Source organism: Urocitellus parryii, chromosome 9 (genome assembly GCF_045843805.1).
Source record: "Urocitellus parryii isolate mUroPar1 chromosome 9, mUroPar1.hap1, whole genome shotgun sequence".
In the NCBI taxonomy this organism is placed as follows: domain Eukaryota; kingdom Metazoa; phylum Chordata; class Mammalia; order Rodentia; family Sciuridae; genus Urocitellus; species Urocitellus parryii.
In genome coordinates, this window is record NC_135539.1 from 102,589,846 (window position 1) to 102,602,807 (window position 12,962).

General features: G+C 38.4%; 1 protein-coding gene across 8 annotated transcripts in view; it reads left to right on the forward strand.

The window, feature by feature from the left end:
- The window catches only part of Esrrg (estrogen related receptor gamma), a 593,548-nt gene that overhangs the window by 283,942 nt on the left and 296,644 nt on the right, over window positions 1-12,962 (forward strand). Inside the window, exon 1 of one of the 8 annotated variants that reach the window (XM_026387971.2) lies at window positions 8,623-9,019. The exons of the other annotated variants lie outside the window; for them this stretch is intronic. The gene's annotated coding sequence lies outside the window, so the exon portion shown is untranslated. Of the gene's footprint in view, window positions 1-8,622; window positions 9,020-12,962 lie in introns of those variants that run through there. 8 annotated transcript variants of the gene reach the window in all.

Genomic DNA, 12,962 nt, shown 5'->3' on the forward strand with positions numbered 1-12,962 from the left:
ATCCAATTCTGTATTAATTGTAACTCTATGTAAACTTGATATCCTGAGTTGAGCTCTCTTCCCTGATCCATTATAACTAAGATCTGTAATATTACAATTACAACTAAATTCCAAAATATTACTGTTACCGATGTTGCAGAGTCTTCCTCTAATGTCCTTTCTGAACTGTAGCCTTCATGACATGACCTTTTACATGCAGTGCTTTATGTCCTTTTTGACATGAACTTTAACCTATGGAAACTCCGAGATACACAGAGGGTCACAGATGAGCCGCTTCTGTCCAAAAGTATCACTAACTAGGCTTGGCAAAGCCAAGTGCTCTGACTCTTGGCTGATCATATCATGTGTTTAGCAAGCAACAGTATCTGAGTCCTGGGTTTTCTGCTGCAGCATCTCCAGAACCTGAGTCAGTCATCTCTGCTCACGGGATCTCTTGTGACTGGGCACCTTTGCAGCAAGCCCTTCCAACTTAACTCTCTTTGCCATCTTCTGCTCAGAACAGTTCACTGTTTTCCTGTGCACTGTACCTTTGTCTTCATGAACAGGATGTTTTGTAGTTATTCTAATACTTGTTATGAGGGTGATATTTTTATATAAGGTACCCTTTCTAGCTTCATTTATGTCAGCCCTTTCTTCATTGCTATATTGCATAGAAAAAAGGAACTAAATGCATGCTAACTGGTCAGTTGATAGGAGTAGTTTTGACCAATCATGATTGTCATCCTGCTTATTTGTTCATGCCAGAGTATCTTTTTGATGACCACTTAGGATGTGATCACATTAGTAATGGGGGAGAGAAGCTGGTATGTGGCCAAGGTCTTGAAGAGGATATACAAGAGGACTGGGTCTGTAGCTTAGTAGTACATTGCTTTGCTTACCTTGTGCAAGGCCCTGGGTTCCTGGGTTTGATCACCAGCACCTGGGGAGAGGAGGGAATGTGTACAAGGGAAAGGAAATATAGGAAATGAGGTTTATATTTGAGTCAGAATTCTCAAAATTAATTTTTAAGGAAGAACATTTGGCTAAAGACGACAGACAAAACATACTACATAGTGAAGAAAACCCAAAGCAAGCATACCTCTCACCTTCTTGTAGCAAATATGAATGCCAAATCTTTGCAGTCAAATGGTTGCTTTCTTTTTTTTGCCTTGTTCATTATCCAATCTATTTTATGAACAAATAGCCCTGCAGAAATAAGAGGCTAGTTATTTATTATATCTATCCATCTATTCCTTTATTTACGGTGCTGGGAATTACACTCAGAGCCTCATGCAAATTAAGCATGTGCTCTGCCACTGAGCTATATGCCTAGCCCCTTCAACCTTATTTTTAAATTTCGTTTACATAAGACATTAAATGTTGTGCAATAAAAGCCCCAAATCTTCTTATTCTTTCTCATTTTAAAGAAATAGGTTAAAAATAGACGAGGTTGAAAAAAATCATGGATTTTGTTTCTTTATCTAATAATCCAAGCACATATTTGACATTGTAACTTGATTGTTCTTCTAGTATCTTCTCTTCAGCATGCGATGGGGAGGCTTCCAGGTAATTATGCCTCCTACCTTTCTAAGACAGTCTGTTACTGTTTTCTCTAAATAGCCTGTGATCATGTAATGGATAAACAGTATTACCTCTGTTTTAACGACCCCCCTGATTTGACAGTGGCCGGCAGTGTGCCAGAGTCAGCTCCTTGGACACTGTTTTTGTTCTACATTCCTCAGTACTACGACAAAAACTATTTACGTTTTGCTTGAATAGCTTAAACACCATTTTAGAAGACTTTAGATTGCTTTTGAACATATTTGAATGCATCTTTAGCCATCACTGGGCTTAAAATGGAAACCCTTTTTTCAGCTTATCTGTATTAAACACCTGTAAAAATCAATGGTACTGTATTTTTTTTTCTTATAATGCTCTGTTCCTTTAACTAATGCCAGAAATAATGCACAATTTATTCTAACGTGTTCTTTTCCCTTTGCCTGATGTTCTCTGGTAGTAAGTGGCATAGTGTGTAAGAACTCACTTCTGCTGACTTAATAGTAAAACTGCCAGGTTGATGTTGAAATTCAACCAATTGGAGCCTAATCCTCCAGAAATTTGCTGTCTCTCCTACTGATTATCATCCGTCGTCTTTATAATGAATATGCAGAAAGTTTATTTTATTTTTTGCAGGATGCACATACTTATATGAATGACCAATGGAAGAGGTTAGAGTTAACTAGTGATTTTTTTGAGCATTGTTATTTTTCCCTAAAATCAGAAGTCATTACATTTATATTGAAAATATTGAGTGGTTTGTATGAGCTTTTTGCCAAACTAAGATTCGTGTGCTGTAGCCCATTACAAATGTGAAAGATTGACCATTTTTTATGAGTTAGAATAAAAAATATGATAATAATGTCTTCTCATCATCATAAAGGGATGATAACGACTAAATGAAATATTTATATTATCTCATTTTATTTGATAGGTTCCATCTTCTCCCATACCAAACACTTCATCAAGATACCACAGCCTCCTATTTAAGAAAAGAGAAATCTTTGTAGAATTTGGGTTGTTCATATTTGTGCTAATAAATACAGTAATCCAATATTTTACTCATTTTTATTCTCTTAAATTTCTTCTGAAATTTGTTTGCACCTCTCAAAACAGAGCCCAATGATCTGGTATGTTTTGATCAGGGCTGTGCAAAAAGATAGGTTACATTTTAGCTTCTTCATGAATTTCCTATTTGTCTTCTCCCAAATACTGATTTTTGAAAAGTGGAGCTAATTTTTAAAACAAAAACAGATATATTTCTGTATGTGTAAACACATGTGTGTGTACTTATATGTGTACACACAGAGGTAACTCTTTATATCCATGGATTCTGCACCCATGCATATGCAGAATAATTGTATCTGTACTAAATGTGTATATTTTTTCTTATTATTATTCCTTAACTAACACAGTACAGTAACCATTTAAATATCATTTACATTGTATTAGGTCTGTAATAAAAAAGTCTAGGTTCTTTTAAGTGTATAGGAGAATGAATATAGGTTTATATAAAACCTATATTTTATATAAGGGACCTGAGCATCCCTGGATTTTGTTATCCAAAGGGGTCCTCAGAACTAGTCCCCAGAGGATTCCAAGGGACAACTATACACACACACACACACACACACACACACACACACACACACATCACCATGATATAAATATCGATTTTTTAAAGAATTATGGTGTGTAACTCAGTGAAAGAACATGTGCTTAGCCTATTTGAGGATCTGGGTTCAATCCCTAGAATAAAAATAAATAAGTAAACAAAAAAATTACTTTCCAAAATCTATATCATATATATCATGATATATATATGTGTGAGTTTGTATGTATACACACATTATATATATATATATATAATCTGTCCTCAGTCATTGTACAGCATATTCTGTGTAGCAAACCTTTTCACCAACAGCATTTTGAGGCTTCCCAGCCTATGACTGTGGGACTGTATGTCTTGTCCTCCTGTACTAGCTTTTCTTTTCCCCTGCAGAACTCTCTTAAGACTTTTACATTTTACATTTTCCTTGAGACGTAACATAAAGGAACATTGACGTAAGTGCCACTGTAAAGTCCTATAAAGACTCAGTTATGACCCTGCCTGCTCTAAGCATAGATATACAGGTTGTGACCAAGTGCGTGAGGGACAGAAACAGCATGGAAGAAAGGGTCAGGGGTTTCTGCCATTTGCACAAAGACTTCAACGCATGCCTTGAAGTGTTTGGTGAAAGTGTAGGGAAGGAATTCGAGCCCTGGTGATCTGAATGCCAGAAAGTGGGTGACCTGGCCCTTTTTGCTGCCCTGTTTTCACTGTCACCAGGCATAAAAGATACCAAGGCTTCCCAGGAACACTTTGCAGGCATGTAGCTGTGTCACGGTGCTTTCATGTGAACTGCACTGTCTTTCTCTTTCCTCCCATCTCCATCTCTCTCTTCCTCATTCCCCACGCTCATCTCATTGAAGTCAGAGAAAAGAAGAAAAGATTTGAGGTCTGCCCAATTTGTTCTGACATAAAGAGATATTTAGCTCCCTGAAAGGTGGTGGAGGCAAGCCGAGTGCCTGACTGACATTTTAACAATGTGTTTGCAGGGACTGCTTGTTCCATACTCCTCCACTGTGCCACCCCTGGCCCTTACAGAGATCTTGCTTCTGTAACTGTGTGCAGGAGAGGTGACTGTCCCATGAGCTTTGGTGCAGGATGCCTAGTTAGATCCACTGGCCATGAATTTGCTTTCTTTGAGTTCTTGCTTTTTGCAAGGAGGTATTCAGGTTTGTTTAAAGCCTAAAGAGGGATATTTCTGAGTAATTTTAGCTTTTAAGGAAAACAAACTATCCTGTGTTCTGAACACTGGGCTTTGCTTTAAGATTCTGTTAAATTTCAAGAAAACATTCTGGGTTCAGCGTAAAAATGTAGCGATCACCTGCATTCCTTTAATTCCTGTTATACAAGGCTTCAAACTACAGAATACAACTTGTTCTGTGACTTTATTGTATGGGGCTAGTTATTGCTCCCAATTTATTTTGCTCTGTTTCTAATGATGATGAATATGGGCCTTTTCAGGTGCTTTTCTTGTAGTATAACAATGCAGACTGAAAAACCACAAAAGGAAAGACACCAATCAGCCCTGTATGGTTGAATGATAGAATTTTGGAGTCCAAGTTAGTTGTGGGGCTTTGACTTAATTAATTATCCTGTGTGAGTCTTATTGTGTTACTAACACTAGAAAAAAAGACATAGTTGGAAAATATTACCTGCCTTGCAGGGTAGTTATGTTAACTTAGGTAATATATAAATTTAGCCTAGTGCCTGGGGTGTAAGTATTATAGACATGTAAACCAGTACAGCTTCTGATTACTAAGGGTCACTTGACAGTCCTCTTGCCCTTCTTTCCTCCCTCCTTTCTAACTTCTTTCCTTCCCAGTTGAGAAGAAAAAAAAATAGAAAAAAAATCTTTTTTTATAATATATTTTCATTTTTTTAAGAGAGAGTGAGAGAGAGAGAGAGAGAGAGAGAGAGAGAGAGAGAGAGAATATCTTTTTTTTTTTTTTAAAGATGGACACAACACAATGCCTTTATTTTTATGTGGTGCTGAGAATCGAACCCGGGTCCTGCCTATGCTAGGCGAGCACTCTACTGCTGAGCCAAAATCCCAGCCCAGAAAAAAATCTTTCTATAAAATTAAATGACATGAAACTTGTTATTTTATGAACTGAGAAATGGTAGGTAAGGACCTATCTCTGAAAACTAAAATTACAAATTCAACTTGAACACTCAATTGCTATTAAACCTGATGTAATAGTCTCCAGTTTTTAAATTATAGATTCATTGATGATTTTTAATCAAGGCTCATCCAAGTGTCTATAGTTCAGGCTAAGTAGTCATAGCTCAGAGATTGTGGTACCTTATGTTATCTCCCTTCCAAGTACTGACCAGGTCCAGCTTAGCTATCAAGATCAGATGAGATGGTAGTATACAGGGTGGAATGGTCGTAGACACCTCACATAATCTATAAACCATGTTGTATCTTTAGATCAATAACAGCACCCGAACATCAAGAATTCTAAATTTCCTGATCGACATGGATCCAAAAACTTTTTTGGACTTAATTAGATGTTTCTCTAATTCTACCAAAGGGTCTCTGTAGAAGGATTTTAATGTATCAGGGCTGTGCAAAGGAGTTCCATATTGGAAGGGAGCTTGGATCAGTACATTTTAAAGATTTTATTCACCTTTAGGGTCCTATGATCTTTTTATTCTATGATAAAAATGTACCAATATTTGGAGCCTTTGTGATCAACTATGAACTTAGTAAAATTTTTTGTTGCCTAGCTACCTCACACACTAAATCTGGGCTTTGAGATTTGTCTAAAATTTAGCAACTTATGCTGTACCTGGTACCTCAAAATTACTGACCAATTATTAGCTGTTATAACGACTTCGTGAGCCGGCGTACTTAGGTAGCCATCCTCATTTTGGTTCTCTTACCCATCTGCCTCCTTTGAAAACTCGAATCATGCCAGGCATGGTGGCACATGCCTGTAATCCCAGTGGCTCAGGAGGCTGAGGCAAGAGGATAGCCAGATCAAAACCAGTCTCAGCAACTTACTGAGGCCCTCAGCAACTTTTGAGACCTTGTCTCAAAATAAAAAGTGTAAAGGGCTGGGATGTGACTCAGAGGTTAAGTGCCTCTGGAAGAAAGGAGAGATGCTGCATAGAAGGATGAAATGGACATTAGAAATTCATTGTCCTGATCCACCCAGCACAACTGAGAGGCACCTTCAGGTGAATGCCTGTGCCCCAACTTTCCTTACCCTTCATTGTCAAAATGAGAAATCCATGCTCTGAAAGACAAAACATTGCATCCTATCCATTTAATATTTTTCTGTTACATTTTTAAGTAATTTACATTTAAGTAATTTTAGAGACTTCAGAAACAGAAAGAAGAAAAAAACAAAACCTATGTTGAAAAATGGAAACAAAGTAGGACAGAGAGTCCACTTTGTAAACTAAATTTGATACTTTTCTGATAGTAAGGTGTTTTTTCTGACTCCAGAGGACTACTCTGACATAACTGTAAGACCTGAACCATATTCTGAGAAAAAAAAAATGGAAGAAAAGAGTTTTTGAGCACTCCCAAAATGGCAATATATTTCATGGAGAGTTGTGGCATGCCCCGGAGTCCTGCCCACCTGCTTCTACAAATGAAACAATGCTATAGACAGTGGAACATTAATATTAGAATTTTGGAAACTTCTGGCTTGTTTTCCAAAGCAGCAGCTAGTTTACTAATACACACATGTTGAACTGTGGCTCAAGGCTACCATGAACTTGATTGTTAATTTGTTGACTTCAGATTATAGTTGTCCCCAGAATGCATTAAAGCTCAACAATACAGAATTGGTCCCTTAATCAAGAGTGCAGAATTGCATGGCTATCACATAGAAGAGGGAGCTGCACAGGAGCCCTGGCCTCACAGATAGGATTCCTTTATAAGCCCACAGGTGCCCATTATGCATTCCTTCTCCACCATAGATAGGTAAAGGCAATAACATCATTTGATGATGGGTTTATTCTCTCCAAATTTCAAGATTGAAATAGAAAAACAACACCTGAATGTAATTGCCAGGGTAGCTGAGTGCTGACCAGCTCTCCAGAGTTGCACAAAAGCATCGGAAGCCTGAAAGAAGAGCATTAGGGGATTTGTTTGTTGGAGCTCAGTATTTCTTACATTCCAGTTTTACTCTATACTTAATTTAACTCCTCAAGTAATGTAATACACTAGGGCAAAACGAGGAGGAGGTGAATGGTACTGCAGCCTGCACATTCTGCCTGACCTTGCAGCTGAGTATTAATTTGAAGTAGTGGAATTAAATTTTTCTATTCTTTTGCATTGTCATGCCTCACGTTGATAAGCACAAAGAAATGTAAATAAAAAAGACCTATTTCAAAACCTTCCATACCATCTTTTTGTTTTATGACAAAAGACAGTTAATTAACATACTAGCAGTAAGCAGCCTTCCCAAACTCATGCTAATTATGTATTCTGTTGACCGTGACTCTAGTCATACGGTAATTGGCTTGCAGCAACATGACATTTCAAATCATCTCTTGAAATTACATCAAAAAGCCAGCCTGTTTTGTTTTGATAGGGGAACAATCAATTTGATAAGTGGTAACACAGCTCATTGTTTCACATTAATTAGACTAATTGCTGCATGTTAGCCTCTGAAATAGACAGAACTTGGAGAAGACAAAGGCTGCGGCCTTTAGCATGCAGTGCGTGTGATGGTTCCACTTGCTTGCACATACGGTAGGCAGAAAACAGAGCTGTTAGGAGGCAGCCTTGCGGGAGGCTGGGTGTTAACAGTAGTTTGATGTGTTATGCTTAATACACTGGCTTTCAATTATAGCATCCAGGTTCCAAGTCCCACAGAGGAAAGAGAGGATGGCTTCGAAGAAGAGCTGTTTCCCAGCTAACCAGGTTTAGGTTCCGAGGGAGTTAGAGCAATCTTCCAGTCACCTGTCTCCTTCAAAACCCATCCGTTCTTCTGTCCCTGCTGGAGAAGCCCTACTTCTGTCCTCTTTGCAGTATTCTGGGCATAAATGCCTTAAAAAACAAAACAAAAACTGAAACAAAACAAATAAGCCAAAGCAAAACCAAATACTTAAAGGAAAAAAATTCCTTTTCCCCCCCCAATTACAAAGCAATGTTTTAACCCTCAGGGGTTCATCAAACTGACATTATGAAAACCTAACTTGAGCACTGCACAGGACTTTCACTTTGACAGACTGTACCTTGGCTTATTCTCTAGACCACCGATTTAGCCAATTGGACAGCGTGATCTTTATGACAGCAGCACATGCCAATCTCAATTGGCAGTGGAGAGACTTTCGCTTGTGACCCGCCTGGATTTCTGATGCTCACACAGGTTGATGATATCGTGTTACGGGGCATCTGATGCAATGGAACAGAACTCCTATCCCAGCACGAGGCATCCAGCACTTTAAAAACCCAGATGCATTGCCCCTGTGACTCTGACATTGTCTAGTTATCTACATGCAGCTTGGGAATCTTTCTAGCTAACTGAACCACTGTGCTAACCGGGGGCCTGTTGTGTATACCGACTTATGTCTATACTGTTTTTACCTGTGATGTGGGAATTTAGTCTACATATTTGATTCTGCAGTTGCATATCACCAAATTCACTGAGTTTAGATGGTAAATCATCTTGATGGCTTTGGGCTGAATTTGATCTAGGAGACAAAGTGTCAAACAACAGACCTGCTAACTGCTTCTGCAGCTCCATTTCAAAGGATAGTGTCCACATGTTCGTGGTGTGGAAAGGACTCGGTTTCTCACTAGTTTCTTCAGCTATGCCAAGAGTGGTGTTGTCTTTGAACAGGAAGGACAGCAAAAATAAACATAACAGTTTTTTTGATAAGATACACAGCTGCATTACACATCCCAAAATTGTAAGTACGATGTTGATGTTTCTCCATTTGTAAATGCTTATGGGCTTTCATTGAAATTGCAGAGGGAAATTCGGACCTGGCTTGGAAAATGAATTAGAAACATTTAAAGGAGAATGATTTGCTTCTGTATATGAAGGCATCTCGGGTGGGGCAAGGGAGGTATGCTGACATTTGTACCAAAGGAGAGCATTTCAATTCTTTTTATCACTCCCTCAAAGGAATGATCCTTTTGCAGGAACTTCAAAGCACAAATTTGTGCGGCAGGTTTAATTTGGTCATTTAAAAAAAAAATAGTGTGTGGTGTAGCAGAAGCAAGCAATTAAATGATTGCTTCTACAAGTTAATAAATCTTCAACAGCCTTTTTTAAATGGTACAAGGATTTGTGATGTAAGTGTGCTAATGTGCTGTTTTTCCTCTAAAATCCCAGGGTTTATTCAGAAGTTAAATGATTGGGAAACAACAAAAAAAAAAAAGTACCAAGATTGAAGCCCCTTAGCATTCAGTTTAAGTGCTGGTTCCACTTGCCTGAGCACAAGTTGGAAGTAGCTTTGTTAGGATTCTAGCCGGCATCTTCGCTGTCACTAGTGGTTCTTGTACAGTCAAGCCCCACTCTGTGCAGAGCAAATCTTTGCTCAGTTAAGCGAGCGTCAGTCACTGGTAAGCTTGGCTGCTGGCCCAGGGTTGTTAGGCTTTTCCATGCTACACCTGAATGAGATATTGATGAGACATTGCTACCCACACAGAGTCGAGGAACTGGACAAATAAATAAATAAGTTAAATTGTCAAGGGGCTGACAGAATAATTTCGAAAATGCAACTTACACATCCAGTTCACAAGCTGCACCAGGAAGTAACTTATTGCTTGGCATGAGGTGGCATACCATTTGGTGGTCTGAATGCTTTCTTTCTTTCTGTCTTAAAATTGGGTTTGGATTAGGGGGAGGGTAAGTAGAGGGAAAGAGGTCCTGGCAGAATATTAACATGTGTAGAACCATTTGGACCAGTTACTTGTTTAATTCTAATAGGCTTTGCCCTATTGTATATTTAACAAAAGCTCCCCTAAAGCAAAACACTATGGAGTAAAGTTACCAGGATTTGGAGTGGGGAGAAAACTCTTGACAGTTGGTAATTTCTATTGAGGGGAAAAATAAGGTTCAGAAAAGATCAGGGACAAGTAGAAAAAAAGACATAAAGTAGGAATAGTTTTTAAATAGGAATTGCTGGCAGGGCTATTAATCACACAGAGTGCTCGGAGCTACAGGGGTGTGTGAGTACAGCTCACACCAAAGGACAGCGGGGTTGACAGGAGGCCCTGAATACACCACCGAGCGCCCCAACAAAGTGTCAGAGAGATAACCTGTTCCAAGAAGGCTGAAAGAAAAATCTAGAAAAATCCAGGGCATTTTTTGTAAATATTTAGATTCTTTGGTTCATTCTGCTGAAGTGTGATTGTGGCACTTCTTCTTCTTGTTCCTTTGTAGAGAAAGTAAAGATTTCATTGATGGCTATGGATTGGCTATTTAGCAGGATTTGATGATGGTGGCACAGGGGTTATTATCAGGCACTCATGTTCCAGAACATTCATATGAGCTTTTATTTCAAGAAACTATTAAATTGAAAGTTGGCAAGGTGACATCAGAAATCACTGAGGGTGCTAAAGATTTAGTAGCTAACGTCTTTAAAAATAGATTTGTAGGGCCCGGGTTGTGGATCAGTGGTAAAGCACTTGCCAAGCATGCATGAGGCACTGGGTTAGATCTCTAGCACCACATGAAAAAATAAACAAATAAAATAAAGGTATTGTGTCCTTCTACAACTTAAAAAAAATAAAAAAGATTTGTTATTTTTCTACAGTGTGTATGTGATATTTAATGCATAATTTGTCCTTATAACTATGTCTGTATTGAAATGGGATAGTTCTGAAGGGGCGGTCTTAGCTCCCTGCATACTCACCCCATATTGCTACCAGGGGTCACTGTTCTGGGACTCAGTGGGGGCAGTGTAACTGGAATGGTGACCTGCGACCCTTACTACCCAAGTTTGTCACTCACTACTATAAGCACAAACCCTCTGGTTGACTTCACAGAATCTGGACTTTCATAGCTCAGGCAAAGACGAACCCAAAGAAATAAAAACATCCACTCATAAGTCCCTGTTGAGCTCACTATGACAGCATGGCATATGGCATTGAAGAATATCATTAAGATGGATAGGATCACTTTTCCCTCTAGTATTGCTTTCTCCTTAATATGTGTTCCATAATCCATAAGTGGAATTAGTAGTGTCTGCTGCATAGAGGTGCTGAGAAAGTTAAGTGAATGTAGAGCCCTCAGCCTGGTGATTACCTCCTATTAAATGAGCACTATTTTTAAAATGTGGAATATCTATCCAGTAGCAAAGGATAGGCATAAACTGCTACGTTGATATTTATTTAATTCCATCTAGGTATTCCTATTTCTTTTCCTATTAAGACTTTTGTTGGATATTTTAAGCTAGCTTGCAGAATTATGGGGCGAAGGATAAACTGTTCAATTGATTCATCCTTTTTGAGTTTGTTGCTGCCTCTTTTCCTTCTAGTAATACACAGTCTGCTCCAATTATACTACAGTTCTCACTGCTCTTTTACTAGAGTGCCCTATTCCCTTGGGAAGATGGTCACTACTATTTCTTCCTGCCCTGGATAAGCCTCACTTGGCCTCCATAAAGGTCAATTTCTCCACTTCCCAAAGCAGAAAAGATGTCTTGAGGCTGTCTTCTTAGCACCCGCTACTCCATTATAGGCTTTCTGAAACATTTCCCCAAGCACTGCAATAGGTAGGACTCTTCTTTGAGGAGAGGGACTGGTCTTTTTCAAACATCTTGCATCTCACCTCTCAGACTCACAGTCAAAACTGAGTTTGTTAACTGAGTAAATGAACACCCTGATTATCAGAATTGCCCAGAGCACAACTGATTTATTTTTGTCTTGTCTTTTTGTACAAATTCTCTCTGCTTTCTTTATGCAGAGTATTTTTGAGTGACATGATGCCTCAAAATGTATGGGGTTTAGACCAGATGGAGAAACAAAGAGACAGGAGTCTCTCCAAGATTGAAATGAGTTCCTATTTAGATATTTATTAAGAATTGGTAACATGGGCTAGGGATGTAGTTTGGTGGTAGAATATGTGCTAGCATGTGTGAAGCCCTGGGTTCTAGCTCCAGCACTACAATACAAACAAAAACTAAACCAAACCAAAGAGAATTGGGAACTCATACAAAAGTAAAAATAAATAAATAATAAATAACCCAATTTTTAAAAATTGGGCAAAGGATCTGAATAGACATTTTTTTCAAACAACACATAAAAATGGCCAGTAAGGATATTAAAAGGTTCTCAACATCACTAGTCATAAGGAAAATGCAAATAAACACCACAGTGACATATCACCATGAATCTCTTAGGTCAGCTGAAATCAAAAGATGAAATGGCAACAAAATCAAAGAAAGATGTTGATGAGGATATGGAGAAAAGCAAACCTTAAACAGTATTGTTGGAAATATAAATTAGCCACAGTAAAAAGAATACGGAGGATCCTCAGAAAATTAAAAATAGAGTGATTGTGTGACCCATTAATCACACTTCTGGATATTTGTCCAAAACTATTGAAATCAGGCTCTCTGGCAGATACTAGCAGTGCCATGTACTTTGCAGCCTTATTTACAATGGCCAATATGGGACTCTCACCTAAATGTCCATTAATGAAAGAACAGATAAAGAAAATGTGGCATATGTACAATGGAATATTATTCAGCTGGCAAAATAAATTCTGCAAAGTGCAATCATATGGATGAAAGAACTGAGAGAAGCCAGTCACAGAAGGACAAATGCTGATCATTCTACTTATGAAGTATCTAAAGTCATTCAATTCACAGAAGCAGAGGAGTAGAATATTTTCCAGGGTCT